General features: G+C 34.1%; 1 protein-coding gene across 1 annotated transcript in view; it reads right to left on the bottom strand.

The window, feature by feature from the left end:
- EPHA6 (EPH receptor A6) overlaps window positions 1–27,722 on the bottom strand; it is an 872,902-nt gene that overhangs the window by 703,381 nt on the left and 141,799 nt on the right.

Here is a 27,722-nt window from a genome sequence, read left to right as displayed (position 1 = left end):
CTCCACACAACAGGCAAAGACAGCCCCTGCAGATGACTGGCTTGAAGGATAAAGCATCTAGGACAAAACAGCAGTGCACAAGCTGCACACACTGGAGACACACCCAGAAGTGGCGGGCCCTAGGGAACAGGGGAAACTACATAGCAGAGCACTACATACTTTCTTCATAAGGCCACACCCTCAAGAACAGGAGATATAGCTGAATTTCCTAGCACACAGAAACAGGCAGAGTGACTCTGAAAAAATGAGAAGGCAGAGAAATTTATCCCAAATGAATGAATAGGACAAGGTGAGAGATCTAAGTGAAGCAGCTATAAGTAACATGCCTGATGGAGTATTAAAGCAATGAACATAAGGCACTCTCTGGACTTGTGAAAAGAATAGACAGCATCAGTGAGACCCTTAACAGAGAAAAAGGAATAACACAGCATAGATATAGGCTCAATAAATGAAATGAAAAACATGCTTGATGTGATGAACAACAGTCTAGAAGAACCAGAGGAATGAATTAGTGACCTAGAGGACAGAGTAATGGAAAGGAATCAAACTCAACAAAAAAGAGAAAGAAAATTATGCAAAACGAGAACAGACTTAGGAAACTCAGTGATTCCACAAATGTAATAACATTCATATTATAGGGTTCCCAAAAGAGGAGCAGAAAAGGAAGCAGAAAATTTATTTGAAGAAGTCTAAAAACTTCCCTAATCTTGGAAAGGAAACAGATATCCTGATCTAGGAGGCACAGAGAACTCTCATCAAAATCAACAAAAGCAGATTTACACCAAGACATACTGTTATAATGAAATTGGTAAAATACAGTGCTAAAAAATTTTAAAAGCACCAAGACAAAAGAAGACAATAACTTTCAAGAGAAAACTCATGAGACTAGCAGGAGATTTTTCAGCAGAAACTTTCCAAGCCAGAAGGGAGTGGCATGATATATTCAAAGTGCTGAATGGGAAAAATATGCAGCCAACAATATTCTATCCAGCAAAACTATCATTCGGATTAGAAGGAAAAATAGTTTTCCAAACAAAAATTGAGTTCATGACCAATAAACATGCCCTACAAGAAACATTAAAAGGGACTCTTTAAGTGGAGAGGAGAGACCAAAAGTAACAAGATAAAGGTAGGAAACACAAAATGAGTAAAAATGAGTATTCCTGTAAAAAATTAGTAAAGGATTTCCACAAAATAAAAGGATATAAAATATAACTATACATAACTAAAATGTAGAGAGGAGATAAGTAAAGAACGGGCTCAAACTTAAATGACCATCAACTTAATATAGACTGCTATATGTAGAACAGGTTATATACAAACCTAATGGTAACCATACATCAAAAACCACTAATAAATATGCAAAGAATAAAGAGAAAGAAATTTAAATATATCGCTAAAGAAAATCAGCAACCTATGAAAGACAACAAAAGATCAGAGAAAATCTTCAGTAATGATCACTAGACAAGTAATAAAATGGCAATAAATACATATCTACCAATAATTACTTTGAATGTAAATGGACCAAATGCTCCAAACAAAAGACACAGGGTGACAGAATGGGTTAAAAACATGACCCATCTATATGCTGCATATAGGAAAGTCATTTTAGACCTAAAGACACTTATAGACTGAAAGTGAAAAGATGGAGAAAGACTTATCATGCAAGTGGCTGTTAAAAGAAAGCCAAGTAGCAATATTTATATCATTAAAAACAGAATTTAAGCGGCGCCTGGATGGCTCAGCGGGTTAAGCCTCTGCCTTTGGCTCAGGTCATGATTTCGGGGACCTGGGATCAAGCCCCGCATCAGGCTCTCTGCTCAGCAGGGAGCCTGCTTCCCCCTCTCTCTCTCCCTGCCACTCTGCCTACTTGTGATCTCTCTTTCTGTCAAATAAATAAATAACATTAAAAAAAAAGAATTTAAAACAAAGACTGTAATAAGAGATAAAGATGGACACTTATCTTTAGCCCTAACCCTAACCCAGATAAAGACACCACTAATAAATAAACAAATAAATAAATCAAAACTTAAAATCAGCAGAAGGAAGAGGAAGTAATAAAGATTAGAACAGAGATAAATGATATAGGAACTAAAAAAACAAAGAAATGAAAAAAAAGAAAGAAAGAGTCCAATAGAACAGATCAATAAAACCAGGAGATGGTTCTTTGAAAAAAATCCATAAAATTGATAAATCTCTGGCCATGACTTATCAAGAAAAAAAAAGAGAGAGAGAGAGGTGAAATAACAACACCACAAAAATATAATCATAAACAAATATTACAAAACACTATGCCAACAAACTGGACAACCTAGAAGAAAACGGATAAATCCCTAGAAGCATATACACTACCAAAACTGAAACAGGATGAAACAGAAAATTTGAATGAGTCAATAACCAACAAGGAGATTGAATCAGTTATCAAAAAACTCCCAAAAACAAAAGTCCAAGACCAGATGACTTCTGGGCTTCATTTAAAAAGAGTTAATATGTTTCTTCTCAAGTCCAAAAAAGAGAAAAAGGAAGGAAAATTGGTAAATTTATTCAATGAAATCACCATTACTCTGATGTGAAGAAAGGGGAACCCTCTTGCATTATTGGTGGGAATGAAAACTGATGCAGCCACTCTGGAAAACAGTATGAGGTTCCTCCAGAAGTTAAAAAATAGAACTATCCTATGATCCAATAATCACACTACTGGGTATTTACCCAAAGAATACGAAACATCAATTCAAAGAGATATATGCACCCCTGTTTATAGCAGCATTATTCACAATAGCTAGAACATAGAAGCAGCCCAATTGTCCATTGATTGATGACTGTATAAAAAGATGTGATATTTACTAAATAATATACAATGAAATACTATTCAGCCATAAAAAAGGAATGAAAATCTTGGCATTTGCTACAACACTGATGAGGCTAGAAAGTCTAATCCTAAGTGAAATAAGTCAGTCAGAGATATGGTTCCACTCATGTGGAATTTAAGAAACAAAACAAATGAGCAAATTGAGAAAAAAAAGAGACAAATCAAGAAACAGACTTAATTATGGAGAACAAACTGATGGTTACAAGAGAGGAGTGGGGGAGGTTAAATAGATGGTAATTATGGAGTGCACTAGTAATTGCAGGTGATATATGGAATTGTTCAATCACTATAGCATACACCTGAAACTAATATAACACTGTATGTTAACAGGAATTAAAATAAAAACTTTTAAAAAACAAACATGCTAATAAAAGTAAAATAAAAAATGAGTTAACTATAGTTTCCATTTTTAAAAGATATATGCATATATTACATAAGTTATATATAATTTATTATATATTATATAACCCAGGTGTCATAAAAATATTGTATAATAATAATGTGTATATTTACATATACATCCACATATTCACAGAGAAAGTACAAATACCGACACAAAGCTGACAAAAGATCTCTTAAAAAACTGGAATAACAGTGCAGGGGTTATTTCTCAAAGAAGGAATTATCAGTTGATTTTACTTCCCTTTTTATGACATTAATTTTTAAATTTTCCATAACTTTATGCTTACATATAGAATGGAATCTATATTCCATGTGTCAACACCAAATTATTTTTTTTTTTACTTTTTTTTTTTTTTTTTTTTGGTCAGAGAGAGTGAGCACAGGCAGGCAGAGTGGCAGGCAGAGGCAAAGGGAGAAGCAGGCTTCCTGCTGAGCAAGGAGCCTGATGTGGGACTTGATCCCAGGACACTGGGATCATGACCTGAGCAGAAGGCAGCCGCTTAACCAACTGAGCCACCCAGGCGTCCCAACACCAAATTATTATTAAAAATAGTTTCCAAGCCTAGTTCCAAAAGTCTTCCTATTTAATTCTAGTTAATTCATAAATTTCTGATAATAAAAATATAACAGTTTTATTTACTACAAATTACTCTCCTAAAAAAAAGTAACAGCAACGGCAACAACAGAAACACAGCTCAAACTTGAGAGCAGAAATATAAATGTCTCAAATTCCTACTCTAATGGACTTAAATATATTCAACCAAATTTGAAGAACAGTTCATTCTTATCTGAGACATTATTAAGTATTGTCTCTCAGCTTCAGAGGTAACTTTCTGTACTTTGCTTTGTGGTACTGGACCCCTGGAATCACATTTTTCTTTGCCAGGTGGCTCCCTGTGAAGCTCTCAAAAGAAGTTCTGAATAAATAAATAGAAAGCATCTAATATTCTTGGATGGGACACTACAATCTGTGATAGTCATGGAATGATTTAATAGGGTAAAGATGCCCATTTTCCTTACTTTTATCTGTAATTAATTTGAATTCTAATATAAAGACTATCTCATTATCTTTCGGAAACTCAGTAACATTCTAAAGTGTATAGGAAAGGATAACATTTCAAGAATAATTAAGTTATTTAAAAAAAAAAAGGTCTTGGGGCACCTGGGTGGCTCAGCGTAAGGTTAAAGCCTCTGCCTTTGGCTCAGGTCATGATCCCAGGGTCCTGGGATCGAGCCCTCATCAGGCTCTCTGTGAAGCAGGGAGCCTGCTTCCCTTCCTCTCTCTCTGCCTGCCTCTCTGTCTACTTGTGATCTCTGTCTGTCAAATAAATAAAATAAAATCTTAAAAAAAAGGACTTTCACTGGTATGACTTGCTCTATTGATATTACAATACACTCTAATTCCACAGTCATAAAATTTTGTATATTAGCACAGCAACAGGCAAATGGATCATGAAACAATACAGAGTTCAAAGATCATGTTCATATGGGAAGTAAATATCAAACGATGGGTGTATACACAATCAGTGCAATTGATGGGCTGTTCAGTAGAAAAATCACTCAATATATGAAGAAAAATAAAATTGGATTTCTATATAATCCCTCATAAAAATGTTGATCCCCAAAGGCAACTGATCTAAATATAAAAGGTAAAACTTCAAAGTTAATATACAGTGTAAACAAATATCTTTGTGTCAGGGAAAGACTTCTTAAACAATAACCTAAAGTACAAAATGTAAAGTGAAAAACTGATGAATTTGATTATATATAAAAAAAGGATTTTTACTGAACAAAGGACACCACAGTCATTATTGGCAGGTGAAAGAGTTGGATACTTTTTTTGCAGTGATAATACTTAACAATACCCAGACTACATAAAAAATTCTTGCAAATCAATAATAGAAATCTAGCAATCCCAATAAAAAAAATACCTGAGGACATAGAATAATGCCAAATATAGGGAAAGATTCACAAACTCATTAAAGCTTAAGCTGAAACAGCAGTGAAATAACATTTTCGATTCATTAAGATAGACAAAAATCAAAAAGCTCTATCTTGTCGAGTACTGTCAGGAGGTAGGGAAGGAAGAAACTTCATACATTGTTGGTGAGGAAGCAGATTCTTGCAGCTACTACAAAGGACAATCTTCTGACACTTTACGTATGCATATACCCTAAGACATATAAATGCATACACACATTCACAAATAAAAAATTGCACTGAAATATTCAGGTCTATAACTGGAATGTAGATGTATGTTCATCATAGCATGATTTATGGTAATTAGAATTTAGAGGTAATCACTGGAGATAAGTAAAATGTAGTGGAACCAAACAGCGACATAGTACATTCACAGCAGTTCGTATTGAAAAGAGTAAATGTACACTGAGCAAAAAAGATCTTAAAACATAGGGCTGATAAAAAATAGGATCAAAATGAGGTCTGCAGTATATACAAAAATAATATATTCATATGATAATTTACATGTCTAAGAATGTACACAAATTAAAGGTTTTCACCTCAAATACAACAGAGTAGTTGTCTATGGTAAAAGAATGTGAATGGGAAGGAGGATTAAATAAAGGAAGAGAGGACTTACATAGAATAATGATGATAATATGAGACTTAACCAAGTAGGCAGAATTAAGAGGCAACCATAATTTGGTTCTTCTAAGAGACTACTCTCTTCCAGGAAGTAAAAAGATTTAACTAGATCTCATTTCTATTTTTTTCAAAATTTTATTTCAATTCAATTAGCCAACATATAAGTACATCATTAGTTTCAGATGTAGTGCTCAATAATTCATCATCTGTGTATAACACCCAGTGCTCATCACATCACGTGCCCTCCTTAAAGCCTATCACCCACACGCCCCAACCCCCCACCCAATTCCCCTTCCACAACCCCTCAGTTTGTTTCCCAAAGTCAAGAGTCTCTCATTTCTTATATATGAATAAATGGTGTGAAAAGCTAGGAGATCTGGGAGAAACATGGGAAAGAGCCACGTGAAAAGAATGGTTCTTTCCAGTTTTGGCAAATTGGGCAACAGGGTTACAATTTGTTGGAAATATGACAGTATTCTCTTACCCGCAGCTAGAGGCTTATATATACTAATTACCACAGATGTTGTTTTTCACTTTACATAAACATGGGTAGGCCAGATCACTGTTTAAAATACACTATTTTCCCCCACCGCTTGATGTTTTTGCACATCTCTTCACTTTTGTTTAACAAGGAGGAAAAACCTGAAATCTGCTGTGTGACAGACCATGAGTTTTCTGGACATGAACTTCAATCGTCACCGTTGTAGACACAGAAATGCCCAAACACACCTGGCAATCTGCTGCACTCTACAGAATTCTTTTCATTGGATTTGTTGCAATAACCTGTGAAAAACAGTAGGATATTCCTCCAAAAGAAAAAAAAAGCCAACCTAGAGTAGACTCAGTAACAAAATCCTCAACCTTAGCTGTAGGAAGAGTTTCTGAGAAAAAGTTCCAGAAATAGCTGAAGAGGCCAAGGATTTGCAGGAGTTTTTATGAGTGTGTGGAGACCAGAGTTAGCCTACTTTGACTCTGCCTATTGGTTTTCTCTGCAGAGATGACAAATCAACGCAACATTACTAGCTTAGTGATTAAAGTACGCAAACATTTTCTTTTCTTAGTTTTTACTCTGTTACTAAGTGGGTTTCATTCAGATTATTCCAAAAAGTGCTTCTCAGTGTTTTCTTCTTTTTCATTTGTTTTTTCTTATGCATATAATTTCTGTCCCTTGTCTTTGGCAAAAAGTGCAGAAGACTAGGGAACACAGTTATCGACTATATTGGCTCTCTCCGCATGAAGTCGATTCTGCTGGAATGAGGCCAATTTGCTTTACCTAAAACAAGATATTTAAATTTAAAAGTGAGGGTAACATATTTAAATAAAAGGGACCAAAATAAAAAAAATAAAAATATAAAAATAAAAGTGAAGGTAAAATTTTCTGTGAATATTTACAATGGAATACAGAAAAGTAACCTTGGAAATATTTGCATTCTAAGCTCCTAATTTTTTTAAGAATGGCATCTCATTTTATCTAGAAATATAACGCTGAAATACACTCAGAATGTTAGTCTATCTAGTGAAGAGTTCTAAATATGACTTTAGTATTAAAGCTGAGTGTTAGTCCTGATCAGAACTGAAAATAGGAGAATATCATCATGTCACATTCCTCTTCCATTGCACTACCTGATTAAATCTCTGTTCCCCAATCTACGTGCAACTTTTTCACTCAAGAGATAATCAAGACTAAATACTTCTTAAAAGGCATTTGATGCTCTTTGGGTCTGACCTTAGTTAACTTTTTTTCTATTTAACTATTTTCTATTATTTTCTAATTAACTTTTATTTCTATTTCTTTTTTCCTATTTCTATTTCTATTCTATTTCTAACTTTTTCTTCTATATATATATTACTATGTTGGTTTTATGTGTATAACATAATAATTCAACATTTATATACATTTTAAAATGACCACAAGTCTAGTTATCACCTGTCACCATACAAAGTTAACAGGATTATTGACCATATTCCCATGCTATACATTCCCCATGACTTATTTATCTTATAACTATAAATTTGTACCTCGATTACCTTTACCCACTCTGCTTCCCCTCTACCCCTGATATCCTCTGGCAACTGTCATCTGTTCTCTATGAGTCTGGTTTTGTTTTGTTTTGCTTATTCATTTGTTTTTTGTTTTTGTTTTTTTTAGATGCTACATATAAGTGAAATCAAGCATTATTTGTTTTCCCTGTATGATTTATTTCACTTAATGCAATACCTTCAAAGTCCATCCACGTTGCTGCAAATAGAAAATGGCAAGATTTTGTTCTTTTTATGACTAATATTCTATTACTTACACACACACACGTATAAAGAGAGCTAGTGTGGGTGCATGTGTGCACAACTTTATTCATCTGTATGACACTTAGGTTGCTTCTGCATCTCAGCTATGTAAATAATGCTACAATAGACATATGAGTGCATATGTGTCTTTTCAAATTTGTGTGTTCATTTTCTTTGAATGAATACTTGGGAGTGGAATTGCTGGATCACATGATAGCTTCATTTTTAATTTTTTGAGCAACTTCCATACTGTTTTCCATGGTGCTTACATCAATTTACATTCCTACCAACAGTGCACAAGGGTTCCCATGTCTTCATCTGTTCCCACTTCTTCAATAACACCTTATTATTTCCTGTTGGGGATTTATGTTTGTTTACCTTAATACAAGCCATTCTGACAGGTATGAAGGGATATCTGACTGTGGTTCTGATCTGCATTTCCCCAATGATTAGTGATGTTGAGCATCTTCTCACATGCCTGTTCTTTATCTGTCATCCCTGGAAAAATGTCTATTCAATATTCTGCTCATTTTTTACATCAGATTTTTTTTTTGCTATTGAATTATATGAGTTCTTTATATATTTTGAATATTTGGATATATAGCTGATAAGTCAGATATATGAATTACAAATATTTTCTCCCATTCAGGTGCCTGCCTTTTAGTTTTGTTCTTAGTTTCCTTTGTGCAAAAGGTTTTTCCATTTCATGTAGTCCCATTTGTTCACTTTACTTTTCATGACCTTGCCTGTAAGAGTACAGTCCAGAAAATATCACTAACACCCATGTCAAGGAGCTTACTGCTTTTGTTTTTTCCTAAGTTTTATAAGTTTTCAGGTCTTAATTTCAAATCTTTAATCCATTTTGAGTTAATTTTTGCATATGGTATAACATAGCAGTTTATAAATTTTCATTTTTTGCCCAAAGCTGTCCCACTTTCCCAATACCATGTATTGAAGAGATTGTCTTTTCTTATATATTATTTTATATATATATCATATATTTTAGTCTCTTCCCTTGTAATTGATCATATACATGTGGATTTATTTCTGCGCTCCCCATTCTGTTCCATTGATCTGTAGGTCTGCTTCTGTTTCAGTATCGTGTTTTCATTACTACTGCTTTGTAGTATAGTTTGAAATCAGTGAGCATGACACCTCTAGGTTTGTTCCTGTTTCTCAAACTGCTTTGACTATCTGTAGTAGTTTGTGGTTCCATAGAAATTTCAGGATTATTTGTTTTAGCTCTGTGAAAAATACTATTGGTATTTTGATAGAGATTACATTGAATATGTAGATTGCTTTATATAATATGAACATTTTAACGATATTAATTCTTTCAGTCCATGAGCACCGTTTAGCTTTCCCCTTATTGTTGTGTCATCATTTTCTTTAATTAATGTCCTACAGTTTTCAAGTATAGGTCTTTTACCTCTTTGATTAAATTTATTCCAAAGTATGTTATCCCTTTTGTTATTGTAAATGGCATTGTTTCCTTAATTTCTCTTCCTAGTAGTTCATTGTTAGTTTACAGAAACATGATAGATTTGTGTATATTAATTGTATATTGCTGCAACTTTATTGAATTCATTTATTATTCCTAAGTTTTCTGGTGGTGTCATAAGAGTTTTCTATATATACTATCAAATCATATGCAGTTGGTGATTTTTATTTCTTCCTTCCCAATTTGGATGCTTTTTATTATTTTCTCTTGATTAACTGTTGTGGACAGAATTTCCAAGATTATGCTAAATAAAAGTGGTAAGAGTTGTCTTGTTCCTGATCCTTGAGAAAAAACTATCAGCTTTCATCTTTGAGCTTGATGTTATTAGCTATGGGTATGTCATATACGGCCTTTATTATGTTGTGATATATTCTGTCCATATCCACTTGATTGAGAGTTTTTATCATAAAGGTTATCAAATCTTGTCAAGTATTTTTTCTGCATCTATTTAGATAATCATATGATTTTTACCCTTCATCTGTTTATGTGGTGTACCATGTTGGTTAATTTGCAGATATTGAACCATTCTTATACCCTGGAATAAATGCTACTTGATCATGGTATATGATCCATTGAATGTGTTGAATTTGGTTTGTAAATATCTTGGGATTTTTTGCATCTATGTTCATTCATCTGGGATATTGGCCTGTAAGTTCCTTTGTTTTAAGCACAATGTTGGCATTAAAAAAAATGAATCTTTAATTTTTTTTACACCAATTTAAGACAGAAGGGTCTTTCATAATCTCTGAATTTTTGGCAGAATTCACCTGTGAAGCCATCTGGTCCTGGACTTTCATTTTTTAGAAGATTTTTTATTACTGATTCAACTTCTTTACTAGTAATTGGTCTATTCAGATATTCTATTTCTTTATGATTCAGTTTTAGAAGACTATGTGTTTCCAGGAATGTATTCTTTTTTTTTTTTTTTTTTTTTTTTTAGGTTTTCCAATTTGTTGGTGTATAACTGTTCACAGTAGTCTCTTATTATCCATTGTATTCCTTTATCAGTTTTAACTTCTTTTTCATCTCTGAATTTATTTGGGCCCTCTCTTTTTTTCTTAATGAGTCTGCCTAAATGTTCATCAATTTTGTTTATCTTTTCAAAGAACCAGCTCTTGGTTTCATTGACCTTTTCTATTGTTTTTTGAGTCTCTATTTCATTGATTTCCATTCTGGCATTTATTGTATCCTTCCTTCTAGTAACTTTGGATTTCATTTGTTTCCTTTTCTAGTTCTTTAAGGTGTTTAGATTGTGTATTTGAGATCTTTCTTATTTCTTGAAGAAGAGCTATATGGCTATGAACTTTCCTCTTAGAACTTCCTTTGCTGCCTCCATAGAGTTTGGAATGTTGTGCTTCTATTTACATTTCTCAAGGTACTTGTTGATCTCCTCTTCCGTATCTTCATTAACCCACTGGTCATTTAGCAGCATACTGTTTAGTTTCCAGGTATATGATTTTTTTTTTCCAATTCTCTTCTTTGTAATTGATTTCTAGTTTCATAACATTGTGGTCAGAAAAGATGCTTAATATAATTTCAATCTTCTAAAATTTATTGAGACTTATTTTGTGGCCTAACATGTAATCTATCCTAGAGAACATTCTGAAAAGAATATGCATTCTACTGCCTTTGACCAGAATGTTCTGTATATATCTATTAAATCTGTCTGGTCTAATGTGTTGTTTAAGGCTGATATTTCCTTATTGATTTTCTGTATAGATGATTTATCCATTGATATCAGTGGGGTATTAAGATCACCTACTATCATTGTAATGCTATCAGTTTCTCCCTGAAGTTCTATTAATAATTGTTTTATATATTTAGGTGTTCCTATGTTGTGTGCATTAATACCTACAAGTGTCACATTTTCTTTTTGAATTGATGTCTTTATCATTATGCAATGTTCTTTTTTTGTCTTGAGTTATAGTCTTTGTTTCAAAACCTATTTTGTCTGATATAATTATTGCTACCCCATTCTTTTTGTTTCCATTTGCATTGAATATCATTTTCCATCTCTACTTTCAGTCTGTGTGTGCCTTTAAGATCTAAAATAAGTCTCCTGTAGGAAACATATGGATGGGTCTTGTTTTCTCATCCATTCAGCCACCCTATGTCTTTTTATCAGAGCATTTAGTCCATTTATATTTAAGATAATTATTAATAGACATGTACTTATTGCCATTGTGTTGTTTTCTTATTGTATTTTTAGTTTTTCTCTGTTCCTTTCTTCTTCTTTTGTCTTTTTGTGATTTAATGACTTTCTTTAATATGTTTAGATTCCTTTCTCATTTTTTGTGTGTTCTCTATTAAAGGTTTTTGGTTTGTAGTTACCATGAGATTCCTATATAATAATTTACATACAGTAGTCTATTTTAATAGTCACTTAAGTTCAACTGCATTCTGAAAGCATTACAATTTTATTTCATGCCCCTCAATGTTTTTTATTTTTGATGTCATCTTTTACATCTTTTTATTTTGTGTATCCTGTACTTAATTATTATAGTTACAGTTGATTTTACTAGTTTTGTCTTTTATCCTTCATAATAGGCTTTTAAGTGGTTAGTCTACTACCTTCACTGTTTTTTGTTTTTGTTTTTTACTTTTGCAGTGAGTTTATTTTTTTCTGTCATAAATTTCTTATTTCTCTTTAGGGACTTTTCTTTCTAGCTTAAGAAAGTCCCTTTAACAATTCCTGTAATGTCAGTTCAGTGGTGATAAATTCCCTTAGCTTTTAATTCCCTAAGGAACTCTTTCATTTCTGAATGATAATCTTCCCAGGTAGAGTATTTTGGTTGGAATTTCTTTGTTTTCCTTTCTGCACTTTGCATGCATCATACCACTTTATTCTGGCCTTTGAAGTTTCTGCTGAAAAATCAGGTCATGATCTTAAGAGGTTTTTCTTGTATACAACCAATTGTTATCCTTTGCTGCTTTTAAGATATTGATAACTTTTGGCATTTTAATTATAATATGACTTGGTTAGATCTCTTTGGGTTCATCTTGTTTGGAACTATCTTTGGTTCCTGGGCTGGATGTCTGTTTCCATGTTAGGGAAGTTTTCAGCCCTTAGTTCTTCTAATAAGTTTTCTACCCCTTTATCTTGCTCTCTTTTTCTTTTGTGACCCCTATAATACAAATACTAATACACTTGTTTTAGTCCCACAGATCCCTAAACTATCCTCATTTTCTTAAATTCCTTTTTTTTCTTTTCTATTTGAGTTATTTCTACTATCCTCTCTTCCAAGTCACTAGTCTGCTGCTCTGCATCATCCAATCTGTTGTTGAAACTCTCCTGTGTATTTTTCAGTTATTGTATTTTTCAACTTTGTGAGTTCTTTGGTACTTTCTTTTTATTTTCTATCCCTCTGCTGAAGTGTTCAGTGTGTTCATCCATTCTTCTCCCAACTTCAGTGAGCACCTTTTTAAGTATTATTACGAACTCTTTACTAGGTAAATTATTTATCTTTGTTTAATTGTGTGTGTGTGTATGTGTGTGTGTGTGTGTGTGTCTTTGTGTGTATAGTTTTATTTTCTTCCTTCATCTCCAACATGTTTGTTTTCTTATTTTGCTTGATTCTCTATGCTTCCATATATTATGTGCAACAGCTATCTCTTTCCCTTCTTGATGGATGGCTCTGAGTAAGACACACACATTGTCATTTAACCTTGCTTTAGTTCTTCACTGTCTCTTGAGCTGTCTCCCCCATTATTTCAGAGCCATGGAGTCCAAAATCACAGTCCTCCTTGGTAATCCAAGGCTAGCACTCAAAGGACATTTCCTGTGTGGCTGCACATCCCCATTGGCTTGGGCAGAACTGTAAGCATGGTGGTGGGGGGCAGGGCTGCTCATCTGCTATAACTGTTGGGGCTGTGCAAGTGGTGTGGAGAGGTTAGGGGCAAGCCTGTGTGTCTATCAGGGCAGCACAAGTGCGGAGGGGATAGGGGTCAGGCTGTTCATGCAGTGCTATTAAGCAGTTATGAAGGTTTAAAAAAAAAAAAAAAAAGATGCCTGTTAGTGCTGGTGCCAGCAAGGTAGAGGGAGACTTTAAAAAGAGCATCTACCCTTGTTGCACCCTCAGAGATAGTTCCAACAGACTTGTGTTCCTCTGGCAGACACTTTAAGTTTAGCAAGTAAATCTCCTTCACCCATGGTCTAGGCTCTTGCCAAACTGTTGCTTTTTGTGCTGTGTCTGAGGATGAGCATGTCTACCTGTGAGCCTTTTAAAAGCAAAATCTTTGTTCCCTACTACATTACATTTTCCTTGAACATAATCCTCATTGGTTTTCAAAATGAGACATTTCAACGGTTCATTTCTCTAGTGCAGGACTCAAGGGTTGGAATGCCTGGAATGGGGCATAAATCTTTCTTTCCTTAGGGAGAAACTCCATTTATATTTGTTTTTGTTTTCTGCAATCCCTCCATGTTGTGGGCAGCCACACTGAGCATGGGGTTTCTGGCAAGAGCATGTCTCTGACTCTCCTACCCACCTTGGTGTGGTCCGTTTTATTTTTTGTTATGGAGCAGGTGTTTAGCAAGTTCTCAGGTACTTGTCAGAGGGAATTAGTCCACATGTAGCTATATATTCATTGTGTCTGTGGGAGGAAGTAAGTTCAGAATCTTCCTAAGCCAGCATCTTGAACCCTGACATTAATTAACCTTAGTTTTTCTTCCCTGTAGCAGATGTTGTCAGTGCTCTGCCCATTTCCTCTGACCTTTCAGAGTATTCGTACATCAACTCTCGGCACGAGGGTTGTTTTTCTGTCCCCCCACCCTCCCAAAACTAAAGAAACTCTTTCAATGTACAGACCAGGTCAGAAGTGCTGACAAATTAACATCCCTAGGGGGAAAGCCTTCAGCAAATAACTCCGCAAATTCAGGTTTTGAGATGTGTTTTATACTGTTTCCTTGAATGTCCCAGTGGCATTAAGCTCCAGTTATCCATAGTATTAACTAGCTAAATGAAGTTTATTATTGCTTTATTCCTACCATCATTTTTCTATATCACTTATCCTTCCCAACTCTGATCCCCAAAAAACTACTTATAAGCCTTAGCTTATCGAGGAATTGCAACTAAGTTAGTTGGTACCAAAAAAAAAGATTCAGTAAGTGGATTACTCACTTGGCAACAAGGTGAGTCAAATGGTCAAATGGCAACAAAGATTGCACTATTAGCAGTAAGGGTAACAGTGATAATCCCTGGAATTCCAGAGTATCTAAATTGCTAAAATTCTTACTCTGTGGTGAACTGGGATATTATAAAGTGGAGGGGTTGTATTAATTTACGTAATATCTCCAGGATTTAAGTGATAATCATAAAAAGAGTGGTAGCAATGATAATTATAAAAAGAGTGGTTATTGCTAAATGTTATCAATGCACTGAAAAAAAATGGTATATACAATTTAGCCAACATCTAATTCAGAGCATGGAGTGAAATTAAAGGACTTTTTAAAATAGCATTTATAGATACACTAGTCTCCTACAGCAGAACAGCAGTTAGAGATACAAACCAAGCTTAGGATTTCACTGTGCAAGAAATCAAACTGCAGAGAGAAGAATAAATTCACAGTCTCATTGTGTCTCTTGCATAAAGTCAGGCAAGAACATGGAAAGATCTAAGACTCAGAAATAAAGAGGGATGGAAATACTTGAAAATTGAATCCCCAGATTTCCCTAAATGTGTAGGCCTGAAGAAATGGTTCATTCACCTTTGCTTAAGGATGACAGCCTCCCTTTGCCTGGGAGACAGGCAGTGGCCTTGTCTCAGGCAGATATCTGGCCAGCCTCCTTCAAGATCTCTTTCTCTGTCTTCTTCCCTCAATGCTGGCCAGCCTCCTTTGGAAAGTGGACAGGTCACTGCCTCCAGCACTTTGAAGGCTTCAAGGCTTCCAGGTCAACAAGTACAGTTAATTCTCAGTGTGACTCAACTTTAGAAGTACTCTCCCTTCATTGGGAGGGAAGGCATTATTGATCAAAAGAACTACAAGGGCTAATTATATATAAGCAGTAACTGTGACAATGTTTGGGAATGGATCTCAAGACTATCGGACAAGAGAGGGCAGAACATAAGGCCAGATAAAACAGAGTTGACATGGGACCATTCACCTATAGCCCAGAATTTAATGACACCTAGAGCAATCATTACATGCTGTCAGGATGTTAGGATGTTTCTTTGAAGTAGAAATTGGTGGAGGGGGTGATAATAATCTAAAGTAAAAGTAAAAATACCTGTGCCATGTCTTGATGAGGGGATCAAAACTTCAGAGAGATAAGCATACCATACTAGCTGTGCTAAAACAACACTAAAGAATCCACCAGTTGATTATATTCCTGGGATGGCCCTAAACATACACTTCCACACAGCAAAAGGAAATGTACTAATGAGAACAGCCCTGTCTTGGGAAACTCAGGTTGTGATTTATAGACCAGATTTGAAAGTGGAGTTGGAGTTCTGCTTCTTTGGAATAGCAGAGGACAAATGGCAACACTTAAATGTAAGATGAAAAGTGGGCATAATGGTCATAAGTGTCAAAATGGGGGGCCAAGCTAGAATGGCAACCAGAGGAGATGGACACACAAGGGTGTGTGGCATTGGCTAGAAGATCAAGATGTTCCAAGACATGAGATAGCTAAGACAGCAATGATGGCACTGCTGGACCTCAAAACCAAGGAATTTCAAGATGCAACAAAACTAGTATCAGTTTTGACAGTGAAGTTACTATCCCAGAACCACATTCTGCACTACAGTGTTTCTCACACCCCAAGCCCATCAACTAAACAGCAGGCCAAGTCCCTTGAGAAAAGTATCTATAATACCAGAGTGGGTACCAAAAGCTCTGAGGAATTAACACACACTCCAAACACTCCTTAACCAAAGGTTTCTAGAAAATTGGTTTACAAATACAACACTTCGCTTGCTTCCAGCGGTAGATAAACCCCAGGTACCTCCCAAAGACATGTCTTGTACTTGATTGTCTCAGGGACTGTTGATGTTTGTGTCCTAAGATCTCTGCAAACCTTGTCAAAATGAAATAGTTATTTTAAATTTTTGCTCCTTTCTCTTTTCCACAGATGCCTGTCATTTTCTCCCCTACTACATCTTTACCCATCCAAATTCTACTCATACTTCAGGAAATTCACAAATGCTATATATTAAATAAATGTTCTTTAATCACCCCCAGTAGAGTTTTGCTCCCTGTTTCATAAGCAACATATTTGTTACTGAAAAAACATAATTTTCAGGCCAACTGTGTACCTATATACAAAAGAATGAAGTTGGATCCCTTTCTTACACTGTACACAAAAATTAATGCAAAATGATCCATAGACCTAAATATAAGAACTGAAGCTATAAGAATCTTAAAAGAAAACACAGGAATAAATCTCTGTCTTTGGATTAATCAGTTGTTTCTTAGATACAAAGGAAGAAGCTACAAAAGAAAAACTAGATAACTTGGATTTCAAAATTACAACTTGTGTGCTGCAAGTAACATATGAAGAATGTAACAAACCACCGAGTGGAAAACACTATTTGTAAATCGTATAAATGATAAGAGTCTTGTATACAGTATTAAAAACAAACAAACAAACACAAAACTCTTCCAATTGGATAAGTAAAAGACAACCCAAATAAAAAATAGGCAAAGGGTTTGGATAGAAATTTCTCAAAGGAAATATACAAAGCCTAATAATAATAAGCACACGAAAAGCTCTCAAATCACTAATCATTAGGGAACACAAATCAAAACCAAAATGTGAAACCCTTTCACACCCACTAGGATTGGCTACAAGCAAAAGGACAGACAATAATCAATGCCAGTGAAAATGTGGAGAAACTGAAAGGCTCATATATTGCTGGTGGGAATATAGAGTGGCACGGACACTTTAGAAAAGAGTTTGGCAGTTTTTCAAATGTTAAACAGAGTTATCTTGTGACCCAGCAAGTCCATTCCTAGATATATACCTAAGAGAAATAAAAACATACTTCCACACAAAAACTTACAAATGAATGTTCACAGCATTATCATACAAGCCCAAAGTGGAGGAAACAAATTACCTACCAACAGGAGAATGAATAATAAAATGCAATATATCTGTATAATTGAATGTATCTGACAATAAAAAGAATAAATAAATGCTAAATGAATTTTAAAAAACATGCTATAAATGGATGAATCTTGAAAACATTATGCTAAGAAAAACAAACCAGTCACAAAAATCACATATATTGTATGATTCCATTTATATGAACTGTTCAGAATAGGCAGATCTCTAGAAAAAGAAAGTAGATTAAGTTTGCCTAGTGATGGAGGTTGGAGTGAGATGAGCTGAGAAGGGCATGAGGGCATGAGAAGGAATTACTGTTGAGTAGAGGGCTTCCTCTGGGGTGATGAATGTGTTCCAATCTTTGGGTGATGGTTGCACAGCTCTCTGAGTATACCAAAGTCACTGAGTTGTACACTCAAAATGGATGTAATACATTAATGTAATATATTACAATGTATTAATTTTATCTTTATTAATTAAATGACATTTATTGATAAATATGTTTAATAATAATATTTATCCCTTTCTCTGTTGTACATCATGTCTATATTATTTAACACAGTCTAGTTGAACAATCTTGAGATGAAAGGTTGAAATTACTGGTTTCTATAAGTACCACAGAAAAGACAGGGATGTCATATCTGACACACAATTTGACAACTAGTCACATTAGCTTTACTTTCCAAACATATTCCTCTAGCAATTTTTCTCCATCTGTGTTACCAACAGCTTAGTTCAAACCATCCTCATCTCTTACTGGTGCCTTTGCAATTGTCATCCAACTAGTTTCCTTACTTTCATTTTTGCTCCTTCATGATCTACTTAGTAATCATAGTGGAGCAAGAATGATCCTTTAAAAGTATAAAACAATTTTGGAGGAGACTCACCAATATGAAAATGAAGAATATGAATTTTAACAAGAGAAATAACAATGTATATTTCACGTTAATGCTCCATTATCATCCATCTCTCCCTCCAAAAAATATATAGTAAGAATGCCATGCAAAATGCTAGTATAAGAAAATCTAAATCACTCGATAAATATCATTACCAATATTATTAAAGTATTGATCAATATTATTACTAGTATTTACTGAATGAGCACAACCATTGTGTTAAGACTTTACATGCATTATCATCTTTAGTCCTCACAAGGATCTTACGAGGTGGGTAATATTGTTACATACATTTTCCATATAAGGAGATAAAGTTTTATAGAAGTTGAGTCATATATTCTAAAGTCTGTGCTAGCAAATAGTCAAACTTAAAAAAAAAATCAGAATCTTAAAGGAAGCATAATAGTAGAGAATGGAAAAATCTAATATTCAGTGAGTAGATGAGTCACATTACTGGAGAACAATAGAATACAGAGTTATAAAGCTCCACTGCTGAGATTTCAAACTGTCTTAAATTAGTTGCTATGAGGCATAGGTTTATTATGTTTTCTCTACTTTGTGATACAGTAGCACAGTTTTTGGGGGGATCCCATGCATGTGCATCACTAAAGTTTTCTTCAAGTAAAAAGTAATGGAAATAAATTGTTACTTTTTCCAACCTCTTTGTTTTATTTAACTAGTGAAAATGCCAATGTAACTTAGCTATTTATTGCCAAAGATTCTATTATTTTCGCAACACTTTTTACTGTTATGTTGACAGGAATTTAACAAGGGATTAAAATTTAATAACCTCTGGGGCACCTGGGTGGCTCAGTCATTGGGTGGCTACCTTCAGCTTGGGTCACAATCTCAGGGTCCTGGGATGGAGCCCCACATGGGGCTGCCTGCTCAGTGGGAGATCTGCTTATCTCACTCTCCCTCCCCCTACTTGTTTGTGTTCCCTCTCTAGCTGTGTCTCTCTGTCAAATAAATAAAATCTTTAAAAAAATTAAAAACTTCTATTATTCTTTGTAGTTACAAGGTTCTCAAGTCCATGATGCATTCCCAATGACAGAGTCTTTACATTGTGAAATAGGAGTTTCATTAAAATTAAGTAAAACATAATTCTGCCTATAGGAAAAGATCCAGAAGTTATAGGCCCCGTTTGTATTTTTATTTGGTTCAAATTTTCAAAATTAAATTGAGTATTTACTGTGTATACTATGGTAATGTGTATACTATGTATACTATGTATACTATGTGTATACTATGGTATACACATACTGTGTATACCATATGTGTATACTATGGTAATGTCCTTAGTCATTCAACATTGCCAACATTTATTTTTTTCTCCTTTTTATATTCTCCAAATACTCTACAACTTCACAGATTTCTCTCCCTTTTGGGTTTTAAGTTTTGATCCCCCGATGCCATTCTATTGCTGTTATCCAAAATCCTTTTATTTATTTATTTTTTAAGATTTTATTTATTTATTTGACAGAGAGAGATCACAAGCAGGCAGAGAGGCAGGCAGAGAGAGAGGAGGAAGCAGGCTCCCTGCTGAGCAGAGAGCCCGATGCGGGGCTCGATCCTAGGACCCTGAGATCATGATCTGAGCCGAAGGCAGTGGCTTAACCCACTGAGCCACCCAGGAGCCCCCAAAATCCTTTTAATGACTCCTTGTTATTTTCCAAATCAGTCTGCACATTATTCCTGCTCTGTTCAGCAACTAACCGTTAAGTCTGTAAGAATTTTATTTCATTCAGTTTTTACTTTTCTCATCACTGTGATTCAAATTTTCTACAGCTTTTATTTTCTCTCTTATACTGGGTAAGTGGAATTATCTGGACAACTTTTTCTTCCTTTGTATTAAATTTTATTTTAATGCCTTCTTGATCACAGGGAAAAATTCTCCTGCCACATTAATTCATTCAAATCTTTGCAAAATGTTAGTCTAGCTTGCCAAGAACCCCTCTGTATAGAATCCTAATCTCTGTAACCTGCTGTTTACTTAGCATATTTTTTTTCATTCCATAGTCATAGCACTTAGCTAGAAGGAATTTTAAAAAAAGGCAACAGCGTCCATCAGATTTCTTCCCAGAACCTCAAAAACCTGAGAGTCATTTTCCAGCTCTGGGCTAAGTACATTATTTGTATTCATTTTAGTCAGGCTGGGTTAGAAGCTATCTAGTCAGTTCAATGGGTCATAGCTATCTGGATATGCTTAAACTTTCTGATTCACTCATCAGGATTAGTTACTGTCACCTACGTAACCTCTTATTAGCAGTTTCTTAATAACCTTCGAGGAGAGAAATTTTACTTCTAATTACCAATCTCTAAGCCATTTCTGTGTGTATGAATTGTTATTTCTTTAGAAGGTTTATGAAGACACTTGTAAAGAAATGTATATGTATTGAATAATGCTCTAAAATTTATTTTCATGGTCTTTTTACAGCATGGAACATTTTCCCATTTAGCAACCTTTGACACTAATCTGCTAAAACATTTACTCAGAAATGTAGAGGGCATGTTTACCGCATTTCCTACTGAATACTGATTCACGTAACTATGAGAAAAGCATGCGTTTTAAACATTTTTACCCCTTAGAGCTATCAGCAAATTATTCTTCAGCTGATTTCTTCAAAGCATTTTTCATATCACACAAGCACAGTTTGTATCTGCTCTTACTTGTAATACTTTTCTAGTGACTCCTATATTTTAATTGAAGTGTATCCATCTGAAAAGTCATTAGCATAATGTGTAAGAAGGTGGAAAATGCTAGATTTACTAATATGGATAATAAGAGGAGTGTTGTTCATTATATATCCTCTTAAATCATTGAATTCTGTCTGCAATGGTTAAAATAAAGATTATTCAATAAAAACAACAAAACTTGACCCTTATTTCTTAAAAGTTCTGCCTGCTTCTATAAATGCACATCATAATATCTTTTTTTTAGGACACATATTCCTTTTGCCATTAATTTTGAAGTTTACCAAAAATGAGTTAAAAAAAAGGGGGTGGGCTGGGAATACTGATAACAAGTATTAAACAGAACCAATCCTAACTTCCAAGACTTAAGTGGAAATTCTTCACATACAAAAACTGCTTCTCTTCTGCCTCCTTGGAAAATATGCAGTACTAAATACCTTAAATACTTCCTGTATGGACACTGAAAAACCATAGAAGAGTATGAATAAATAGCAAGTCTTTTCACATGTATGAATGAAATTCAATAAATACAAGGAAACCTGAATAAATGTAACAGATACAGCAGGTCCATGGATAAAAACAGTATTGTAAAGATACATATAATCCATCTTTTTGAAGGTCACCTTGTCAGCACATATCAAATTTAAATTTTATACCCTTTGATATAGTATGTCTAGCTTTAGAAATATGCTATAGAAATACAAAAATGTTCACTGAAAATTACTGCTATTAGTGAAAAATTAGAGACTAATGAAATATCTACAACAGGTCAATGGGTAAATTATGGTTGATCTATACTTTACATAGAGTTAATATAAATCATTAATCATTCAAATCATTCAACAATTCATTCAATAAATATCTATTAAGAACCTGCTATGTGACAGAGAGTATTCTATTTAGGACACACACCAGTGAAAATGTGAGACAAACTCTCTGCTTTCACAGAATATTTATTAGGTGATAGCTTGTTTTAAAGAAAATTAAGAAGAAATATCACTGGTAAAAAGTGCTTCAGAGAAAAATAAGGTGAAGTAAGGTAAGGAAGCTGTGAGTGAACGAGACAGGTGTTCTTTTATAGAGATAATCAAGTGATATTTGAAACTTAACTGAGGGGGCAAGACTATAAGAAAAATGGGGGAAGAGCATTAAAGGAAGAGGAAATAGATCAAAGGCCACAAGTTGGGAACAAGTATAACTTATCTGAGAAACAGCAAGGGGCCAGTGGTGACTAGAACTCAGTGTGTAAGGTAAGAGGTAAGAAATGAGTTCAAAGAGATAGCTGAGAAGAAAGATCACTAAGACTCAAGCAGGCTATAGTGAGGATTTTGACTTTTGCTCTTAATAAGATTTCAGATGACTGGAAGGTTTTTGTCACAAGGAATGATGAGATCTGGCTTATATATTAAGTGGGTCATTCTTATTGCTATCTGGATAATAGGCTGCAGAAGGCAAGCGAGAGAGGGACATCAGTTAATATGCTATTAAAATAGTTCAAGTGAGAGGAGATAGTGTCTAGACTAAAATAGCAGCAGTAAATGTAATGACACTAGATATATTTTAAGGCTGACCTGATAAGACTTGCTAATGATTTGGATATGGGGTGGGGTATAAGAGAAAGAGGAAATGGCAAGTATGAGATAGGTCAGCACATGCTAATATACAAAGTTGTCTATGATGTATTATCAAGTGAGATCAAAGAAATCTTCATAAAATTTGTAGAACTAGAACATTTTTATTTTGTAATGACCTGGAAAGATAGATATTAATAAGGGAAATTTTCAACTTTTTAATTGTGGGCCTGCTCCTGGGTTCCCAGGGAAGCTATACTTTAAAATTTAGCAAGGTCAAAATGACTGCATGAAACCTCAAACCATGGGCTCTATTTCTGCCCCAAGTGGACATTGTAAATCTGCTTAAAGAAAGTAATCAAAAGGAGCATTCTGAACAGAAAAGATAAGAAAAAGTATAACTTTCCTGGCTCCCATAAGATTAAAGTCATAGAGCCCTTCATATACTTAGAAACTTAAGATAAGGTCTCAACTTTCTGAAAAGTTTATTGTTTAATAATTTGTAAATTTTTATATAAAAAATGTATATGGCCTTTCACAAAATGTTCCCTTACTGGAGCACTCTCTTATTTGTGAAAACTGTGTATCATGGGCAGCTGTCCTAACTTGGGCTGGAATAAATCTCTCTGTCTCTCTCTCTCTCTCTCTCTCTCTCATTCTTTTAATTCTGAAAGGTTTGTTCATTTTGTGTCAACAATACCAAGTTTTAATTAGTAGGTAACTCTAAGGAAGTAGTAAACTTCCTTTAAGAGAGGAAGTAGGAGCTAAACACTTCACATTTTACTTCCTGGACTTTGCTATTATTTGAGTATTTTGTTGCTAACATGTATAATTTCTGTAAGAAATATAAATACAGGGGTGCCTGGGTGGTTCAGTTGCTTAAGCATCTGCCTTTGGCTCAGGCCATGATCTCCAGGTCCCAGGATGGAGCTCCCCATCCAGCTTCTTGCTCAGTGGGGAGTCTCCTTCTCTCTCTCTCTCTCTCTCTCTGTTTCTCTCTCTTCCTCTGCTCCTCCCACCAGCTCATGTTTTCTCTCTCTGTCTCAAATAAATAAATAAAATTAAAAAAAATACAAATACAAAAGTGGAAAAATACATATATGATTACATTTAAATATAAAGCTTCTGTATTTTGAAGATACCACAAAGTGGCAAGACAAATTATAAACTTTAAATACTGCAACGTATGCAAGTAATAAATATGTGTGGAATACATATTCAAAACATATATAATGAACTCTCAAAAATCAACAAGAAAAAGAAAACAAAATGAAAAAAGGAGCAAAATACTTGAACAAGAAAGGAAAAAGGAATGGCTAATAAATATAAAAAGAAGCTCACTCTCGCAAATGAACAGGAAATGCAAGTTAAAAACAACCTGAAATTAATTTTTTATATCCACTGGCCTGGTAAAAGTTAAATACTCTAAAATTAATTATTATCATATGTGATATGAAAATATAAATTTGTGTATAAAAATATGAACAGGAACTCAGATCCATTGCTGGTAAAATGTAAATTAATAGAGACACTTTATGAAATACTGCATTATAAAATAAAGTTGTAAATATGTAAATAAAAATAAAACAATTTAAAAATTGTTTCTGTAGGGAAAGGAAGGAGAGATGATAACATGAGTCTTTAAATTAGAGGTGACTATAGCTTTGATAATTCACTTGTAATGTTCAATAACATAAAATTAAATGATTTATAAATCAACTTTTCAATACGTAGTGATTAAAACATTTGAAATTTAAATCTTGTACTTTATTTTTCAATGACATAAATACTAAATTGAATTTCCAAATGAAATTTCTCATTTAAAAAAACATCTGGTTGGCGTACAACAAATCATGGAAAACCTAAGTTACAAGGGATGGTGAAAAAAATATATAGGCTATGGAAAAATGCAGAAAATCCTGAATTTAAATATTTACCCTGATACGAAATAGAAAATAAGTTTAGAAAACATATGCTTCTTATTAGAGTAAGTTGGTAACCTATCCTAACTCCAGAATCTGGGTTATACAACTTTCATTAGCCTTGCTCATATATAAGTTAGCTACTTGTTCAATTTGTCCAGATATGCAATTCAGAAAATACAGGGTAAGTGAAGACTATTTCATTTCAGGGAATCTATCAGCTCTGGGGTTCCCTACTGGACAACACAAATCTGTACTCTTGGGGCGGATGGCAAATATGGAATCACAGAATCTATTTAGGGCTATTCTATTAATCCAAGGGAATGATGATGGTATCATAGACTAGAGTGGTTACAGTAATGGTTTTAAAAGAAAACGAAGCAACAGATTCTTAATGGCAGAAAACAAACTGATGGTTACCAGAAGGGAGGTAGGTTGGGGGATGGGTTAAATAGGTGATGTGGATAAACAAGTGTACTTGTTATGATGAGTACTGGGTACTATAAGGAAGTGCTGAATCACTATATTATACACCTGAAACTGGTATTACACTCTATGTTAACTAGAATTTAAACAAAAACTTAAATAAATAAAAAGTTTATTTTATTTTTTTATTTTATTTTTTTTTTAATTTTTATTTATTTATTTGACAGAGAGAGATCACAAGTAGGTAGAGAGGCAGGAAGAGAGAGAGAGGGAAAGCAGGCTCACTGAGCAAAGAGCTTGATGTGGGGCTCGATCCCAGGTGCCCCAAAAAGTTTATTTTAAAAGAAAAAATTTCTGTATATATTTTTAAAGGAAAGCCACAGAAATTTGCTGTTGAACCCATTACAAAGTTTGAGGAAAGAGTGAAGGAAAAAAAAAAAAAACCTCCAAGTTTTTGTCTAGAGTTACTAGAATACTGGGATCTCACTTTTGTGAAAAGTGATTACTGTAGAAGGAACAGGTTGAGGTGGGTTAATAAAGAGTTTCAGATTTGGATATGTTATATAAGATGCCCGAAAGACATTCAAGTTGAGCAGGTAGAATTCTGGATGTGCAAGTCTGAGTTCACAGCAGAAATCTAGGCTGGAATTTATATTCAGGATTCAGTTAATATAAAATATTGAGGTTGAATAAAACCATATAGAGAGTAAATGGCAATATAAGAATCAAATTACTGATCCTTGAAGGAGAAATCAACCAAGAAAACAGAAAAGGTTAAGAAAAGAACCAAAACTGAGTGATTTTACGGAAACCAACTGATATAATTGTTTCAAAAAAGAGGTGGCTATTATATATGATTAATGCTGTTGATAACTCAAATAAGAGGAAGGTTGAAAATTGACTTCTAAATTTGACAATGTGACCATATGATCTTGAGTTGGGCTGTTTTGGTAGAACAGTTGGACAAAAGCGGAATTGTTCTGTGAGTAAAGATGGGGAATACAGACCTTGCATGGAGAAGTAATGAAGACAAGATACAGATAATTTTTCAAGGAAATTTTTTCAGAGAAATGTGTAGTACCTGAAGAAGGATGAACATAAGGCAGCATATTTATATGCTGTTCTATATAATACAATTGATGATGCATTAGTTTAACACTATTAATATTAGAGAATATATATCATTAATTGTATAATTTACCTTTCTTAATATTTCAATGATAATTTACAAAATCTTCACTTTTGTTATTGTTTTTATTTTCATTTAATATTAATTTTTACAGTTTATTCCTCAGGAAAATATAGGCTGCTAGTCCATCTTTCCTCTACAATTTTTAATATGATGTGTGTATGCATACATACATGTTTGTATCTATATCTACAGACACACATATATGTATAATCACATAAAGATCTACTATGAGACAAATGAGAGGTTTGAACTAAATTATCTCTTACTTCCTAGACCCTTTTTAAAAGACTATACTGCTTTCCTACAGTTTCTTCAGAGATTTGCTTCATTTATTGGGAGCAGTTATTTATAGAACTATTGCGCAACTTCACCTGTCACTGTGAACTCCTAAATCTGATCTATTTATGACCCTTTCTTCTTGACTGAAAAAAATATGTTTACCACTTTAATGAAAATTATTCATTAACAGGATTAATGACATTGCTTTTTCCCTACCTCATTCTGTGAAAAAACTTTGATCTTGGCCCATTTTTATCTTAACAATTGCTGCCTCTCTTCAGTTTTGAGAGTTTGCCTATCTTCAGTTTTGCTGATCCATACTGTATAGAATTTAGAGTAGCTAAATTTGTCAACAGTGCTCTCATTTATAAAATATAAAGAACCCCATGTTATTCCTTACTTTAGGGTTATGTTTATTATTGCTTATTTTATTTAGACTGATGACTAATCTCATTGAGTGTTTACTCAGCGCAACGTGAAAAAGTTACAATTTTTTTAAAAATAGGATTTGGACCCCTGTTCTAGTCTGTCCAAATTAGCAATGTGTTAGGCTATTAAGAAAAGACAGTAGCCACACATGTTTCAAGGCAGATGGATTTGTAAATGCTTCTGAAATTAATAAATACAAAGTGTTAGGAACCACTAGCCTATTTCATCTATAAAGCATATTTTTGGCCAAGTTTTTGTTTTGTTTTGTTTTGTTGTTGTCGTTTTAGTGAGGGAAGGAGGAAAGAGAAGAGGGGGAGAGAGAGAATCTTAAGCAGGCTCCATGCCTAGCCCAATGTGGAGCCTGATATGGAGCTTAATCTCACAACCCTTGAGGTCATGACCTGAGCCAAATCAAGTCAGACAACTTAACCAACTCTTCCATCTAGATGTCACACAAAGTATTTTTTTAATGTCCAACTTCATACCTTTAGTTCTATCAACAGATTTCCTATGTAATTAATATTTTAAAATTAATTTATCAAACTATATAGGAGACAGAAACAATGATACATTGAGATACCATCAATTCTATCAAGGAGTTTACAACTG

This window comes from Lutra lutra, chromosome 1 (assembly GCF_902655055.1).
Source record: "Lutra lutra chromosome 1, mLutLut1.2, whole genome shotgun sequence".
Taxonomy (NCBI): domain Eukaryota; kingdom Metazoa; phylum Chordata; class Mammalia; order Carnivora; family Mustelidae; genus Lutra; species Lutra lutra.
The sequence above is the reverse complement of the archived record's forward strand: the minus strand, read 5'-3'. Positions and strand labels throughout refer to the sequence as shown.